General features: G+C 44.6%; 1 protein-coding gene across 4 annotated transcripts in view; it reads right to left on the bottom strand.

The window, feature by feature from the left end:
• KSR2 (kinase suppressor of ras 2) overlaps nucleotides 1-18,612 on the bottom strand; it is a 485,548-nt gene that overhangs the window by 142,543 nt on the left and 324,393 nt on the right. The window lies entirely within an intron of this gene.

Here is an 18,612-nt window from a genome sequence, read left to right as displayed (position 1 = left end):
GGGGAGCGAGGGAATCTGTTCATGCATCTAGCATCCTGAAGTGATGAGGCAGGCATGGTAGTATCTTTAAATAAGATTCAACATTCCGTGGAAATCAAAATCAAGGGAAATCCTGCCCTGGCTCTTTGTGGAGTCAAGCAACGTAATCTAACAAGCCCACAAGAGCCGGCAGCAGCCAGAGAAGCTCAAGGTGTGCTCTCCCCTCCAGTGGCCGTTTGGCAGTGCTTTTCACTTAATTCACAAATTCTTTAGCCTCTTAGACCAACACTAGGCCCTGATGTGGGCCTTCCCAGGTGGCCCTAGTGGTAAAGAACCTGCTTGCCAATAACAGACGCAGTTCGGACGATCCCCTGGAGGGGGGCATAGCAACCTACTCCAGTATTCTTGCCTAGAGAATCCCATGGACAGAGGAGCCTGGCGGGTTACAGTTCCTAGGGTTGCAAGGAGTTGGACACAGCTGAAATGACTTAGCACAGCAAGCAGGCCCTGGTGTGGAAGGTTAGCTATCTGTAGTCTGGCACAACCTCAAATGGGACCGAGAGATAGAATGATGGAGAACATGGACTCTGAGGTCAGAGAGGCATCTCTGTGGTATATGCAGGGAGACGTGGGCCCACAGCAGCTTCTCTCGGCCTTTTATAAAATGCACTGCCCTAAGTCAATGGTTCTCAAACCCCATGTGTCAGATCACCTGGAGGGCTTGGTAAAATACCGGTTTCTGGGCCCCAGTTGCTGAGTCACTGAGTCTGGGGTCGCGACCAAGAATGTGTGTTTCTAACAAGTTCCAGGTGATGCAGACACTGCTGTGAAGTTTGGTGATTGCACCTTGAGAATGATGCTCTAGATCAGGGTTTCCTGACCTCAGCATGATTGACACTTAGGGCCAGATAATTCTCTGTTGGAGGCTGTCTGTGCCTTATAGGATGTTGAGAAGAATCCCTGGTCTTCACCCACTAGATGCCGGCAGCACCCCCACCTGTGACACATATAAATGTCCCCAAACACTGTCAAGTGTCCCTGGGGAGTGGGTGGGGAAGAGACAGCATTGCCCCTGATTGAGAACCGATGCTGTAGGCCAAAGATACTGAGAATGTATAAGAAGAAGGGAAACACTTAATGGGAGCCCCAAACATCTTGGGGTTCTTGACTATGGTCCCAACTACTTATCAATGGTGTGGAGTGAATGGTGAGCATGAGGGTTGGGACAGGTTGCCCAAGCCTGTGACTCCCATGGGGATCACAAGGTCAGTCATGTAGCCACAGGTTCAACCAGCCACATGGCTCATCATCTTCAGACTAATCCTGAGGACTGAGTCTGAGCTGTCGAAGGCATTCAGGGCCAATGTTCAAAGATGGTGTGATTGCAGATATCACAGAGGAAAATAAATTCACAAAAGGGGCCCCAGGTTCCCAATTCTCCAGCTCAGCAAGCCAAACCCTAAGGTTAAATTTTCTCAGGTTTTGAAAAAGCTATGTGATTGACAGCTGGTGGAGAAAGGAAGAGGGGCTGAACCCAGGGCTGATGGATGGGCGTGGACGCAATCAGACATGTTTTCAGAGCCTCTTTGCTCCGACACCTGCCCCCATTCTCCATCTAGGTGGGCTCTGAATGCACTCCTGGACCACACCACACCCTCCGTCTCCTCTCCCTGGTGCCTCTGTGCTTGCAGGAAGGAACACAACCTAATGATGGATTCCTTCAATGTGATTATCCTCACTTATGCACAAAACAAAGGCAGGATTGATGAACTCCGAGGAAGCACATTCACCGGCCTGATATATGCCTTTCACCTTGGAGCGGGCAGTCAGCCCAGCGCCCATGTCAACATCTTCACATTTGTCAATAGGACCTTGATTCTCTAAAGGCTGAAAGGGTTTTCATGGGTGAATGCTCAGAGTCAGCTCAGGGATTTTGGAGCCTCATCAAAGCCTCCAGGTGATTCTTTTTGCATCCGCTAGATTCTTTCATCCCTAGATACCACCCTTGAGTGAGGGCAGGCAAAAGACTTTCTCCACGCATGTAAGGAAGAAACGGAGATTAAAGGTGGGGGCTTGTGGGGAGGGGATGCCTGTGCGCTAGAGAGAGCAAGGTCCTGCTTCCTAAGTTTACAGCTCAGCTTTGCCAGTGGCTGAGTCCACTATCCTCTCTGAGACTGTTTACTTACTTAACCCGCGAAATGAAAATTTAAACAGCAGCCCCACGAGGTGGCCGTTGGATTCAATAAGGCCCTGGAGTCATGCTGCCTGGGCTGGCATCCTCTCTCTGCTACGTGTCAGCTGCAAAACTTCAGGAAAGTTCTTGTCTAACCTCTTTGTGCCTCACTGGTTCCTCAGAGGATTAATCAAGCGCTTAAAACCATGCCCAGCACTTAGAAGGTGCTTAATTCATATTTAATAGCCCTCTGCTTACTTCCAGTTCAGCCTCAGGATGCTTCCAATTAGGCGTGAGTAGTCTGTGCTCCGACTGAGCGACTTCACTTTCACTTTTCACTTTCATGCATTGGAGAAGGAAATGGCAACCCACTCCAGTGTTCTTGCCTGGAGAATCCCAGGGACAGGGGAGCCTGGTGGGCTGCCGTCTATGGGGGTCGCAGAGTCGGACACGACTGAAGCGACTTAGCAGCAGCAGCGGCAGCAGTCTGTGCTCACTCATTCAGAGTCAAAGATCTTGGGGGCGCCTGATGCACTGGGTTAAATAGGGTCCCCCCCCCAAATTCATGTCTACTCAGAACCTCAGAATGTGACCTGATTTGTTTTTTCTTATCCATTATGGTTTAATCACAGGATATTAAATATAGTTCCCTGTTGCTGATCCATTCTGTATACACTAGTTGGATATGCTAATCCCAATACTCTATACATCCCTCCTGCCCTACCACCACTTCCCACAAGTCTGTTCTCTATGTCTGTGAGTCTGTTTCCTAGACGTTTCTTCATCTGTGAGAATGTGACCTTATTTTGAAATAGGGTTTTAGGGGATGCAATCAAGTTAAGATGAGGCCATAACGGGTTAGTGTGGGTCCTAACCTGATGGTTTATAAGAAGAGGGGAAAATGGATACAGAGAAACAAAGAGGAAGGAGGATGTGACGTCACATTCAAGGAGAAAGCCGTGTGAAGACAGAAACAAAGATTGGAGCAATGTGTCCACAAGTCAAGGATTGCTGGCAACCCCAAAAGCCAGCAAGACACAAGAAAGGATTCCCCACTAGAGCCTTTGGAGAGAGCATGGCCGTGCTGGTGCCTTGATTTCAGACATGTGGCTCCAGGAATAGGGAAGAATAAAAGTCCATTGTTTAAGCCACCCAGTTTGTGGAACTTTGCTAGAGCAGCCCTAGGACTAACACACTGAACATTCAGGGAAGCCTGTTTGTCCATCCCTCTGCCTCCTGGCTCAAGACCAGTGACCACTGTGCTCCCCTCTGGGAAACTGAGATACTAATTTCCACCTGACTTCCATTGCCTGGTCGAAAAAGATCTAGTCCAGAGGACAGAAAACTTCTTCAGTAAAGTTCCAGATGGGAAATATGTGAGACTTTTCAGCCCACAGAGTTTCTGTCTCAGCTACTCAACTCTACTGCTGTAACTCAAAAGCAGCCACAGGCAATACATAAATAAACTGGCATGGCTGTTTTCCAATAAGGCTGTATTTATGGACACTAAAATTAATTTCACATAGTGGTCACGAGTCATTAACTATTCTTCTTCTTTTCCTTTGCTTCACTTATTTAAAAATGTAAAAGCACATTGTTAGCTTGCGGGCAGGGCAAAAACAGGAAGGGGGCTAGATTGTTTTTTTAACGAAGGGAAATTCACATAACATAAAATTAACTATTTCAATGTGTAGGATGCAGTGGAATTTAGCATATTCACAGCGCTGTGCAAACCACACTCTGTCTAGTTCCAAACCATGTTCATAAATGCCCAAAAAGGCTTATGAAGCAGTCCACTCCCTGTTTTCTACCCACTGGCAGCCCCCAGCAGCTATCTACTTTCCGTCTCAGTAGATGTACCTACCCTGGACATTTCCTATAAATGGAATCATACAGTCCATGACCTTTTGTGACTGTCTTCTTGCCCCTCAGCATCATGTTTTCAAGTTCATCCATGCTGTAGCATGCAGCAGTGCTTCACTCTTTAATGGCTGAATAATATTCTACTGTGTGATCACCATTTGTTTATCCACCCATCCACTGATGGGCATATGAGTAGTTTCCACCATTTGACTACTGTGAATCCTGCTTCTATGAACATCTCTGTACAAGTACTAGTTTGAAAACCTGTTTTCTATTCTAGGGATACATCTAGGAGTAGAATTCCTGGGTTTTATGGTAATTCTAAGTTTAACTTTTTGAGGAACTGCCAAACTGTTTTCTACAGCGCGTGCATGCTCAGTTGCTTAGCGACCAACTCTTAGCGACCCCATGGATTGTAGCCTGCCAGGATTCTCTCTTCATGGGATTCTCCAGGCAAGAATATTGGAGCAGATTGCCATTTCCTCCTCCAGGAGATCTTCCTGACTCAGGGATTAAACCCAAGTCTCCTGAATTGGCAGGTGGATTCTTTACCACAGAGCCACCTGGGAAGACCCCGTTTTCCCTTCTGCCATTTTGCCTTCAGTGGGCCGGGTGTCACTGGCAACTCACAGTTTGGCAACCCTTGATCTAGAGCAAGGAGATGAAATCTCAGTGCCTACGGGTTAGACTGAGCACCAAAGAATTGATACTTTCGAACTGTGGTGCTGGAGAAGACTCTTCAAAGCCCCTTGCATAGCAAGGAGATTAAACCAGTCAATCCTAAAGGAAATCAACCCTGAATATTCATTGGAAGGACTGATGCTGAAGCTGAGGCTCCAATACTTCAGCCACCTGATGTGAAGAGCCAGCTCACTGGAAAAGACCCTGATGCTGGGAAAAACTGAAGGCAAAATGAGAAAGGGAGTGACAGAGGATGAGATGGTTGGAATGCAACACCGATTCAATGGACACGAGTTGGAGCAAACTCCGGGAGATAGTGAAGGACAGGGAAACCCGGCGTGGTGCAGTCTATGGGGTCACAAAGAGTCAGACTTGACTGAGCAGCTGAACAACAACAACCACAGCATTAGACAAATGAAACATGGGGCCCTCTCAGTCTGTTCATAATTTTCTTAAATTTTATAGAAACATGGATGCAGGAAATTGTTTATGATAATTAATCCAATTAAATATAGATTAAACCAACGAGTGCACGCAGTGCTAGGTGACAGCTGGCATTCTGCCTTGCTACTGGAGAGAAAACAGGAAGGGCGGGTTCTGTGATGAGGTGCATTCTGCATATGACTTACAGCAGAGGCCGCCACTCGGCTCTAGGGCTTTGTGGCCAATCAGGAACGAGGGTCCAATGCTGCCAGATTTTTCTGGGTTTTCTTTGAGAAACCAGAGATTCAGATTTTCATATGAAATTTTGCAAGTTTTAAACGTTGACAATTAATTCAGGGGAAAGATGGATTCATCTGCATGGACCATACAGTCTGTATTCAAGAGGTCTCATCTCTTGTGTTTCCTTCTAAGTTTGTTGGTGGCTTCTTCTAAAGAGAGGGACAAACAGATTCTCTGGGATCTTGGGGAATTTTGGTCTCTTGAGAGGATTTGTGTTCTGAGGTTCTCCCAGGAGTCTGCTGATGGACAGATGCGTGCATCCTGAGTTCGGGTGAGTGGTACTGTGACAAACTTGTTGATTGGGTTTTAAGGAGGCTCTCTCCAAGCCAACAAGGCTCTGACATCCACTGAAGCTCCTCTAGTGTTGCTGACAAGAACCCCAGACTTCCTATCCTGTCACTTAACGAGAGATAGGGGCAGTGGACCACTGGACTAATGACAATGGGCTTATTTCATGCCTCAGATGGAATCCAGAAATAAGCAAAAGAAACCAATGAAAGAAACAATGAGGCCAAAATGAAGAAGGTTCGTCCACAAAAGATAGACAAGATCTTCCAAAATATTTATGGCAGTGAGTTGGGAGATTTGCAATAGTTTTGTCTGCTGATATGAGCACTGGGCTTGGGATCAGGCTGGGTTTTAGGGATGCTCTGCTAACCTCTCTGTGCCTCGGTTTCTTTGCCTGTTAGATGGAGACCCCAGTAAGCATTTTTCCCGCTTCTCTGACTTGCAAGATCAAAGTGTTTGGGGTTGTAAGATATAATTCTGTGCATCCCAAAACTTATTACATATACCATGCTAATCCTGATAAATGCCCCGTGAAAAAAACCAGGATGCCATATCCACTGAGCTTTGAAGAGTCACCATTACCAACATCATCAGTTTTGAGAAGTCTTGTAGTTAAAGACTTAACTTGTTATAACTGCTTAACTTGTTATAACCTAGATTTTCCAAATGTGTTTGACCTGGGACCTTACCCTCCCTCCCATCACACCTATTAACATTCCACATAACTAATTTTCAACAAACACAACAGACATCCAGGATTTTCACAAAGGAGGCAATGGAGTGATCCCAATAGGCTAAGAGCTGGTGGTTAGCCTACAGCCCCTTGAAGCTTCTAAACATCTTCCCACCTGCCTCATCCGGGCTTCAGTCCTCAACCTCCAGCTCCCAGCTCCCCTCTCCAACTGTGACCCTCACTCCAAAAAGGAGAGGAAGGATCATAGAGGTTCCCTCTAAGGAAGGGTAGGACAGGAAAAGCCCTCCAACTCTACCCATTAATGAGAATCGCAGCAAGAGCTCAAATCTCAGCTCAGTCACTGCCTAGTCGGGCACTTTAGGTGAGTTACTGCTGCTCTCCGTTCTTTTCACCTGTTGTAAATCAGTAATATGCATGCCCCCGGGTGGTGGTCATGATTCATGTAAGATGCTGTAAAGAGATAATGCATGCAAAGTGTTTAAGGATAGAGCTGATCACAGAGGCAGGCTGTGCAGATGAAAGGTGAACAAATTAGAAAGCTTAAACAAAGCATTAAGGCTTTGGTCAAAACAGAGACAGGCTCCATAGCAGACTGAATATTTGTGCCATCCTCCCCCCATCCAGCTCTCCCCTCCCCAAGAATCTCTTTGTTGAAATCCTAGCCCTATGTGGGTCCTTTGAGAGGTAATTAGGTCATAAGGGTGGAGCCCCTGTGAATGGATTAGTGCCCTTTCAGACACTTTCTCTCTGTTCTTCCCCTCTCATTGTGAAGACACAATGAGAAGGCATATAGCTGCAAACCAGGAAGGGGGTTCTCACCAGACATCAGACCTGTCAGCCCCTTGATCCTGGGCTTGCTCCAGAAGTGAGAAACAAAGTTCTGTTGTTTAGATGACCCAGTCTAGGGAACTTTTGTTAACAGCAGCCCAAACTGACCAAGAGTCTTCTTGGTGATTCCTGCTGACTCTCACACTGCTTGATTCCCTCCTTCCACCAGTGAGTGCCTGCTCACTGCCTTCTCTGGTTCACACACTGGACTTGGTTCTGGAAACATGGAAACAAGAATAACGGGACATCCTTTTCCATAAGAAACAAACAGTTCCTTCTAGACACATTCCTAAATGGCTAGAAAACAAAGAAGAAAATGAGTGATGTAGAGAGAGGATCCTGTGAATAAACCCAGGAGTGGGGACAGAAGATAAAGTTCCTGCCCAACACGGTTAGGAGGAGGTTCTGGAAGCTGCTCTCCACCCACTCAGCCCCCCTGCCTGCCTCCCCAAAGTTCTACCTACCCTGGAATCCACAGGCAGTTCTGTAGGGGATGGGGCCCTGTGCAGCCCTGACCTGTCCCTGAGAGGCACCTGCAGGCTGACTTGGGCTATCTCTCCATGCGTGATGGCAATGATCTTCAAGAACAAGGGGCAGATCTGGTTCATCTCAGCCTCCCGGGTGCTGGCCTAGGATTTGTATCGCTCAGAGGAATGGCTACTGAAGATCTAGGTGCATGAAAGTGAAGGTGGGCTAGGCTAGTCTGCACACAGAGGGATTCCTTTCATAGTAATTACCTGAAATGTGTTCACTGTCTTTCCAAGGACTATGGGATGGGGAGGCATGCATATGTCCATTTCTCAGAGAGCTGCAGAGAGATGCACGGCTGGTCGGCAGCAAAGCCAGCACTGAGCTCAGGGTGGGTAACCTGGGAAGGCTGCAGAAGGTCAGGTCTGCACCACCCTGGAGGGACCACTACTCCCTTCCGGCATGGGGAGCTGGGAATCTGGGGATCTTCTTGCCTCTCCAACCTCCCTAACCTCTCCCCGAGTAGGGAGATCCCTGAAGGGGAATCAGCAAAGCTCAGAGCTGTCCTGGACTCATGCTCCACCACCCGTATTGCATCAACAGCGCTTCCTGGAAAGCAAACTTCAGAGGAGCAATGAACAGGCTTGATGGGCAGGGTGGGTGACAGTGTCAGGCATCCAGCGGACAGGAGATTAACCCAGGGGTTCTGAGGATCTCAGGCTGAAAGACAGGTATGTCAGGAGGGGGCAGGATTTCTGACACCACCAGGGACCTTCCAGAGAGAGCAGGACAGAGTCTGGGCACAGTTGCTGCTACATGAAACTGGGTTATCCCTGAGGTCACTGAAGCATGAGTGATGCCTCCTGAGCAGGAACGCCCAGGCCACAGGAACCACCACCATGAGGGATCAGCTCAACTGTGCAAGGGGAGTGTCCCACCCACTGGGAAATATTATTTAAACTCTCTGAGGCTCAGCGTCTTCATCAGTAGTGGAGCAGAAAACAGTGCCTGCTTCCTGGGCTTGTTAAGTGCCAAACTGCCCATCAAGTGCCTAATGATGTCTGAGACTCACCAGTGTTTTGTTATAAGGTCAACCTGGACCACAAGCTCCTCAAAGCACAGCTGTGTCTTATGCTGTGCCTAGAAAAGTACCAGGCATGTAGTAGTTGCTCAATTAATAAGAACAGTATCTGCTGACTGAAGGAAGGAAACCTCAGATCATTTCATCATTGCCTCCTGATTCAGATTTGTAAGGCATTGTTATTACTTTTGAAACAAGGAAATCTCAGCTCTGAGAATAAAGAGACTTCTCTAGAATTCATAACAGTCATGACCTGATTCCAGAACTCTGGGGAAACAGCACTGGAGCAGCTACTCTGCTCAGCACGGGAAGTTCAGTGCTGGAGGCCCATGAAAGAAGTTTTTGGTTTCATTTCTTTATAAATTAGAAGAAAGAAATGAATGCGTGAATAATGGGTATATAATAATCAACAACAGTCTGGATAACAATGTAGTAGCAAAACAGGATTTTAAAAATTTTTTAATGGAGGAAGGGGTTCATGAAGGCAAAAGTGCCTTGGAGCACTCAGGGGGAACACAGCCACAAAGAGAGCCCATGAGTGGAGCCCATGAGTGGAGGCTACTTGATGGAGCCAAGTGCTGTGAGGTCTGAGATGGACATGGTGAGGGAATAACAGCTCAAACTAGGGGTGCATCCTTAGCCAGGGAGCCTCCTTTGTACCTTCTGTCAACAGGAAGCAGGGCTTTCTCTCAACCTCCTTCCTTTATACACTCTTCATTCTTCCCTACAGTCCCATCTATTCCCCACACCCCCTGCCATCTCACCTTGGTCCCAGCCTCAGACACACGCATCTAGGTTTGGGGAAGAGGTGTATCATTTTGGAGCCAGGCGGTGTGTGGATTTCACGCTCTGGGTCCGGAAGGGGCCATCCCTGGGTTCAAATCCCAGCTCCACCACTTTGTAAGTGACAGATCTCAGACAAGTGACTTCATCTCTCTTTTGGTCTCAAGTTCCTCACCTCTAAAACAGGGATAAGAACCTTGCACAAGGTTGACATGAGAGGAAGCAAGGTAACCATCCACATACAGTACCTGGCGTAGAACGAATGCTCGAGGAGTAACATCTGTTGCCTCCCTCTGACAGAATCTCTGAGCAGCTAACCCAAGAGGCTATAGAGTCCACCTAACGCAGAGGTCAGCAAACTGGCTTGACGGCCAAACTCAGTCCACCATTTATGGCTTCAGTCTAAGAATGGTTTTTACATTTTTTAAGTTTTAAGTTTAATGACCAGTTTGTGACATGGGAAAATTATATGAAATCCAGATTTCAGGGTCCATAAACAAAGCCCCACTGGAGCACGTGGTGCCCATCCCTGACTCCTCCTGGGCTTCAGGGACAGAGCTGAGAAGCTGTGACAGGGAACCTACGGCAGGGACTCTCTGCTTCGGCACTGCTGACTTTGGCGTTGGGTGAATCTTTGTGGTGCGGGCTGTTCTGCTCGTTGCAGGTTGTTGAGTAGCACCCCTCCTGTCTCCCCGCTACACACCCACGGCACTCTTTCCCTGGCTGTGACGACCACAGTGTCTCCAGATACTGGCAATGGAAAAATAACCCCCAGTTGAAAACTACTGCCATATGGCCCACAGAACCTAAAATAATTACTATCAGGCCCTTAAGGGAAAAAGTTTGCCAGCGCCAGCCATAACCCAACTTCCTTACTGCATAAATGAAGAAACCGTTGTGGGGAGGGAGACAGAACTGCCCAGATCCTCCCAGCTGGGTAGTTTTCTTATTTTTATATTTTTCCGGAGTGTTCTTCCTACTATATTATTAACCAGCCTCCTGGGTAGGAAGATTTTTCAGTTTTCAGGGAGTATAAATCAGTACAATTTCCAAAGCGTAATTTGGCAACATAATTCAATAGCTTTATAAATATGCGCGCTCCCTGACACAGAAATTATTCTTCCAAAAACCACCACCTAAGGAAATAATCGTGGTTGCACACAAAGCTCTGTAGCTATGTAGATTGTTTGGAAGTTGTAAAATTATTTAGAATGCCCCCAAATTAGAGAGCAACCCAAATGTCAAACGATAAGAGAGTGGGTAAATAAAACACAGGACATGAGATGCTATGCAGCCATTAAAGTTGATCCTAATTAGCAAATCTAGACCCAGATATTCCAAAATTTTATATACAAACAAAAATACATGTGGTGGGGGGAGGGGAAAAATACTGAGTACATTTCACAATATAACTAAGAGCACACTCTAAGAAGCAAGATTACTTCTGCGATAGACCATTATTAGCACTGTGTAAAAATTAAGTTCTTGTTAATTTTAAACTTTAAATGAAACTGAAATCATCATTCCTCCTTCCTCTCCTCTTAGCCTCAGCACCACATGTGGGCTTGGAGTTGTGAAATGAAGCCTGCAGGGAGTAGGAATCCATGGGTGGGGCGGGGTGGCAGTCTCAAGGGAAGCTTGCCATGCTAAGTCGCTTCAGCCATGTCCGCCTTTTTGTGATCCTATGAACTGTAGCCCGCCAGGCTCCTCTGTCCATGGGATTCTCCGGGCAAGAATACTGGAGTGGGTTGCTGTGCCCCCTTCCAGGCGATCTTCCCAACCCAGGGATCGAAACCGCATCTCTTGTGGCTCCTGCATTGCAGGCAGGTTCTTTACCCCTGGCGCTACCTGGGAAGCCCCAAGGGAAGCTTGGGCAACTCTAACATGGTTCTGGATTTACAAAAGAAAGCTTAGAAGGTCCCACAGGGCATGGCAATTCCAGGGTTAACATATGATCTCTTTCAAAATTTCTAAATTAGTCAAATCATGCCCCTCAGCATGACAGAAATCTGTCAATACTTGAAAAGACACACACACACACATGTGTATTCGTTGCAGACTGTCTGCCATCAGTAAACAGGGTGAGAAGTGGAGGGTCAAGGCAGAGGTAAGCACTAATAAAGCTTATGTTCACAGGAAGCAGACAGAGAAGGTGAGGGGACACCTGGGGGCGCCTAGGAGCCATGACGTGGCCAAGAAAAAACAGATCTGGAGCAGAAGTGATGGCTGAACCCAGTGCTCAGATAGCAACTTGGGGCCTCTTCTAATGATGGCTTCAGAAACCCATGCTCTACTGGAAAACTACAGGCAACCCTGTGCTGTGCTTAGCTGCTCAGTCGTGTCTGACTCTTTGCGACCCCATGGACTGTAGCTGGCCAGGTTCTTCTGTCCATGGAATTCTCCAGGCAAGGATACTGGAGTGGGTTGCCATGCCCTCCTCCAGGGAATCTTCCCAACCCAGGGATCGAACTCAGGTCTCCCCATTGCAGGCAGATTCTTTACCATCTGAGCCACCAGGGAATCCCACAGACAATCCTAACCAGTGATAATTTAAAGTCACACTTGTATCCCACCTCAAAGAGGATGGAAATTCTGATGCATGCTACAATCTGGCTTGAAGGTATTATGCTCAGTGACATCAGTAAGTCACAAAAGACCAAATCTTGTCTGATCCCACTGATAGGAGATACTTGGAGTAGTCCACATCACAGAGACAGGAAGTACAATGGTGGTTTCCAGGGAATGAGCAGAGGGGGAATGAGAAGTTAGTACTTAATGGGCACAGAATTTCTGTTTGGGAAGACAAAAATGTTCTGGAATTGGGTGTCAGTAATGGTTGCCCAGCAATGCAAATGTGGTTAATGCCACAGAACTGTATGCTTAAAAAATGTTAAAATAGTTTTATGTTACATATATTTTACCACAATAAAAAAACAGAAAAAAAAGTCACATTTGTGTTTGACTTTGCAACTCTTTTTTGGCAGAAGTTTTCCTTTCTCTAGGGTCCCTTTGAACAATACTTAAATGCATTTATACTCCCTAGAAAAAGCATCCAGTAACTTGCTAGAAAATAGAAAAGTTGAAGTTGTTCCAAGACATATGAATGGGCAATTCACAGAAAAAACAAACAAACAAAAAAAACAATGGCCAATACATCTATGAAAGAAATGTTTAACCTCACTAATAATTAAATAATCACAGGTGAAACCAAAACCATTTTCACCTATCAAGTTGGAAACCTTGGTGAAGACTGACAGTATCCTGAGTTGGTGAAAGTATAAGAAATGACTCTCTCATGCTCTCTTATGAGACTACAAATCTGTAGGACGTTTCTGGAAAGAAATTCATTGGAATCTATCAAAATTCTACATGCACAAAACCTTTGAATGAACAATTCTTCTAGTAATACATTTTATAGAAGTATAAGTTTATTAGACACACCTCACTAGCCTCCCCAGACCATCCAGGCCTCCTGGCTGGCTTAAGACTCAACATTCAAAAAACTAAGATCACAGTCCCATCAGGCAAATAGATGGGGAAATAATGGAAACAGTGAGAGACTTTATTTTCTGGGACTCCAAAATCACTGCAGATGGTGACTACAGCCATGAAATTAAAAGATGCTTACTCCCTGGAATAAAAGCTATGACCAACCTAGACTGCATATTAAAAAGCAGAGACATTACTTTGCTGACAAATGTCCATCTAGTCAAAGCTATGGTTTCTCCAGCAGTCATATATGGATGTAAGAGTTGGACCATAAAGAAAGCTGAGCACCAAAAAATTGATGTTTTTGAACTGTGGTGTTGAAAAAGACTCTTGAGAGTCCCTTGGACTGCAAGGCGATCAAACCAGTCAATCCTAAAGGAAATCAGTCCTGAATACTCATTGTAAGGACTGATGTTGAAGCTGAAGCTCTAATATTCCAACTGATTCATTGGAAAAGACCATGATGCTGGGGAAGGTTGAAGACAGGAGGAGAAGGGGACGACAGAGGATGAAATGGTTGGATTGCATCACTGACTCGATGGACATAAGTTTGAGGAACTCTAAGAGTTGGTGATGGACAGGGAAGCCTGGTGTGCTGCAATCCATGGGGTCGCAAAGGATTGGACATGACTGAGCAACTGAACTGAATGGTGCCTCCTGAAATCTCATTCTGCCCCAACTGCCCATTCACACCCATCCCATGGGGCCTGCGTTGTTTAGTCACCTGAGGCTGATCAACAACACCTTCGGAGCCTCTGCAGCCTCCTGTACTGGCCCCAGAGAAAAAACACTGCAGGGAAGTATATTCAATATCCTGTGGTAAACCGTGATGGGAAAGAATATGTAAAGGAGGGTATAACTATGTATCACTGAATCACTTTGCTGTACAGTAGAAATTAACACAGCATTGTAAATCAACTACACTTCAACAAAATAAATTACACAGGAAAAGAAGAAACACCACCATCCCACGAGGCAGGGGATCTGGCCTCTGAGCAGCTACCAAATGGGCTGAAAGACACAGCCTGTAAGGGTGGGAGGCTTAATGCGCCGCAGGGTGAACCATGACCACCGGAAGCCAGGCTGAGAGAGACCGGTGGGCAGGTGCATTTTGTCTCCCTTCCTCCCCTGAGTGGTCAGCTCTTGAGGTACAGTTTCTCTGCCCAGCTTGTCCTAGGACACCCCACATGGAAGAGCAGACACACCTGCCAAGTGACGTGGCGCTTCTGTGTGGCTCACAGTGGACCATTGGCCAGGATGGCATTGCTTCTCCTTCATCCTTTATTTCTCACTCTTGATGCCCTGGGATTGCACCACCCAAACAAAGCATTAGCACTTAATCATTGCCTTAGACTCTGTGTTCCGAGACAGGCTAAAACAATGAACATTATGCTAAGAGAGCTGCATATGAGACGCTATGGTAACGACAGTTCCGTAAAATATGGGCACAATTTTATTTATTTATTTATTTTATTCCCGACCCAGGGATCAAACCAGCACCTCTTATATCTCCTGCATTGGCAGGCAGGTTCTTTACCTCTAGTGCAGCCTGGGAATGTCAAATCTTTGAACAGCAATTTAATATTTTTGCCATCAACAGTACGATATGCCTCTAATACTTTATTTCTCTTTGCTGTTCTTCTGTTCTTTCAAAAAGCCTCAATTGAGCTTCTAATGGTTTAATGGTTTTTAAATTGGGTTATTTTCTTTTCTATCACATGTAAACCTAGCACTGTTTGATGGATTTTAGTGTAATATATGTATTTTTTTTCTTTTCCTTTGTTTTTGGGTTCAGGTACTCATCTTGCTAGAGGAGGGCATGGGAACTCACTCCAGTGTTCTTGCCTGGAGAACCCCATGGACAGAGGAGCCTGGTGGGCTACAGTCCACGGGGTCAAGAAGAGTCTGACACAACTGAAGCGACTTCACATGCACACACACTCATCTTGCTAACACACCTCTTCTAGATTTTGCTACCAACGCATACTTTAGGCCCTCCTGTAGTGAGATACAAAATTCTGAGTCTATCAAAAGCATCTGTTGCTTATCTAAATCTTGTCCAACTTCACCTCCTCTAAGTTAAATAATTCTATCCAGAAGGAGGTGTTTTCCCATTAAATTGACATACATTTCAGACTTGGACCAGCTCTCTCATTGCCCTGACTGACTTAGAAAAATACGTGTCATCTTTGTTGGTATTTCTCTTAGAATCATAATTCTCTAAACTTCTTGGTGCTGTTTTCTCTTTTTTTTTTTTGAATGTTTTATACATTTGTATTTTTATTTTTTTAAATTTATTTAACTTTACAATATTGTATTGGTTTTGCCATATATCAAAATGAATCTGCCACAGGTATACATGTATTCCCCATCCTGAACCCTCCTCCCACCTCCCTCCCCATACCATCCCTCTGGGTCGTCCCAGTGCACCAGCCCCAAGCATCCAGTATCGTGCATCAAACCTGGACTGGCGACTCATTTCATATATGATATTATACATGTTTCAATGCCATTCTCCCAAATCATCCCACCCTCTCCCTCTCCCACAGAGTCCAAAAGACTGTTCTATACATCAGTGTCTCTTCTGCTGTCTCGTATACAGGGTTATTGTTACCATCTTTCTAAATTCCATATATATGCGTTAGTATACTGTATTGGTGTTTTTCTTTCTGGCTTACTTCACTCTGTATAATAGGCTCCAGTTTCATCCACCTCATTAGAACTGACTCAAATGCATTCTTTTTAATGGTTGAGTAATACTCCATTGTGTATATGTACCACAGCTTTCTTATCCATTCATCTGATGATGGACATCTAGGTTGCTTCCATGTCCTGGCTATTATAAACAGTGCTGCAATGAACATTGGGGTACACGTGTCTCTTTCCCTTCTGGTTTCCTCGGTGTGTATGCCCAGCAGTGAGATTGCTGGATCATAAGGCAGTTCTATTCCCAGTTTTTTAAGGAATCTCCACACTGTTCTCCATAGTGGCTGTACTAGTTTGCATTCCCACCAACAGTGTAAGAGGGTTCCCTTTTCTCCATACCCTCTCCATCATTTATTGTTTGTAGACTTTTGGATCGCAGCCATTCTGACTGGTGTGAAATGGTACCTCATAGTGGTTTTGATTTGCATTTCTCTCATAATAAGCGATGTTGAGCATCTTTTCATGTGTTTGTTAGCCATCTGTATATCTTCTTTGGAGAAATGTCTATTTAGTTCTTTGGCCCATTTTTTGATTGGGTCATTTATTTTTCTGGAATTGAGCTGTAGGAATTGCTTGTATATTTTTGAGATTAGTTGTTTGTCAGTTGCTTCATTTGCTATTATTTTCTCCCATTCTGAAGTCTATCTTTTCACCTTGCTTATAGTTTCCTTTGTTGTGCAGAAGCTTTTAAGTTTAATTAGGTCCCATTTGTTTATTTTTGCTTTTATTTCCAATATTCTGGGAGGTGGGTCATAGAGGGTCCTGCTGTGATGTATGTTGGAGAGTGTTTTGCCTATGTTCTCCTCTAGGAGTTTTATAGTTTCTGGTCTTACATTTAGATCTTTAATCTATTTTGAGTTTATTTTTGTGTATAGTGTTAGAAAGTGTTCTAGTTTCATTCTTTTACAAGTGGTTGACCAGTTTCCCAGCACCACTTGTTAAAGAGATTGTCTTTAATCCATTGTATATTCCTGCCTCCTTTGTCAAAGATAACGTGTCCATATGTGCGTGGATTTATCTCTGGGCTTTCTATTTTGTTCCATTGATCTATATTTCTGTCTTTCACAATTTTAATAATAAGACAGACTCACACAGAACCAATCAATGGTTATTAATGAGGAGGGGGTGGGGGAAGGGCAAGATAGGGTAAGGGGATAAAGAGGTACAAATACTAGATATAAAATAAGATAGGAGGATGTAATTAATGCACAGCATAGGGAAATACAGCTAATATTTTATAATCACTTTAAATATTTTATAATCACCTTTTAACAGAGGTATAATCTATAAAAATATCGAATTCCCTATGTTGTCCACATTATAATATTGTAAATCAACTGTCCTTCAGTTTAAAAAATATGGAAGTAAATAAATTATATTGTATCCAAGGTATAAAATATTTTATCTTTAAAAGCATGGACATATACAGATAATGTGAAAAGATGTCCTTGACATATTAAGTGAAAATACACAAACTGTCAATACATTTTAAAAATAGAATACTACTATATGTATAGAAAAGAAATTCAGGAAGGATAGACTCAGACTGGTTTATGTGAACATATCCTGATGGTGGGACTTGAGACCTCTTTATGTGATACACTTGATTTGTTTGAATTTGTTGTAATAGCATAAATTACTTTTTGTAATTAAAATAAAAAGCTGTAAAAATCTGGAGAAAACCTGATCTATGCATAAGACACACAGAATAAGGATTACAAATGGATAACAGAATTGACTGGACTTGTTCAGGCTGGATTAAAAAAAAATGCCCTGAAACTCTCTGAAATACTTCTCCCTGGGTGGGCCGCTCAGAACTCTAGTTCATCATCTGATAAAATGTGAATTTAATATCACTATTAGGAGTAAATGATAGATCCTGTTGAAAAAGGAACCTCATAGATGATAAAAGGGAAGGCAATTGACATCTCCGTGTGGAGAAAGGTCGCTTAATATCTTCCTGTCGTACTTTTGCACATTCAACTGTGGGCACTTGGGGAGAGGAAAATGATTCAACATTACAGGCTGGCTTTTAATTCACACCCATGAAATAATTTTGACGGTCGTTCATAAGTGTTTAACTAATGTTTATTCTGGAAATGTCACCACTGCCTCTGAAATTTACTTGGATATTCTGAGTGTTATCTCTCTATTAATATGGGAGTGTGGAAACACTTGCTGTCTGCTTCCTGTCCTGACATGTTTTCTGACGTGCCAAGACTTGGCCTGAATTTGTTAATAGTGGTTGCAGTGGCGATAAAATTTATTTTTAAAGACCATTTATTTCATCCTCTTCGCCTCTCACCCCAACAAACACACTTGGGTACACACCCAATATACATACCGGGAACACCCCATATATACACCAGGAACTTCCACTATACACACCACGAACACCCAATATATGGACCAGGAACACCAAATATATGGACCAGAAATACTCAGCACACACACCAGGAACAGCCTTGGTGTCTGGGGTGTTCCCCACTTCAGTGGACCTGCTACAGAGAGAAGAATCCTAGGGTAAAAGCAGAGGTGACCACCCACTCATCTTCTCCTGGTGAAATATACCCAGAGTGCTGAGAAGGCATGTTCCCTCCTCTCCAGTTATACAACCCATTCAGGCATTGTATTCCATCTTGGTCTAGAAGAACTTTCTATGCTTTAAAGACCTAAGAGCAGCTCAGACACAGGGGTTAAATTCTGTCCAATGACCCAGCACCTTGAGAAGAGTATGATCTGCTGAGCAGTGCTAAACGCTTTACCATTCTTTGCCACTTCCCCTTCCCTTCCTGCATTACCTATCCATCCCCAAGTTTCTAGTCTTCAGTAAAACATCAATTTACAACTCTGCTC

Source organism: Bos javanicus, chromosome 17, assembly GCF_032452875.1.
Source record: "Bos javanicus breed banteng chromosome 17, ARS-OSU_banteng_1.0, whole genome shotgun sequence".
NCBI classification, from domain to species: Eukaryota; Metazoa; Chordata; class Mammalia; order Artiodactyla; family Bovidae; genus Bos; species Bos javanicus.
The sequence above is the reverse complement of the archived record's forward strand: the minus strand, read 5'-3'. Positions and strand labels throughout refer to the sequence as shown.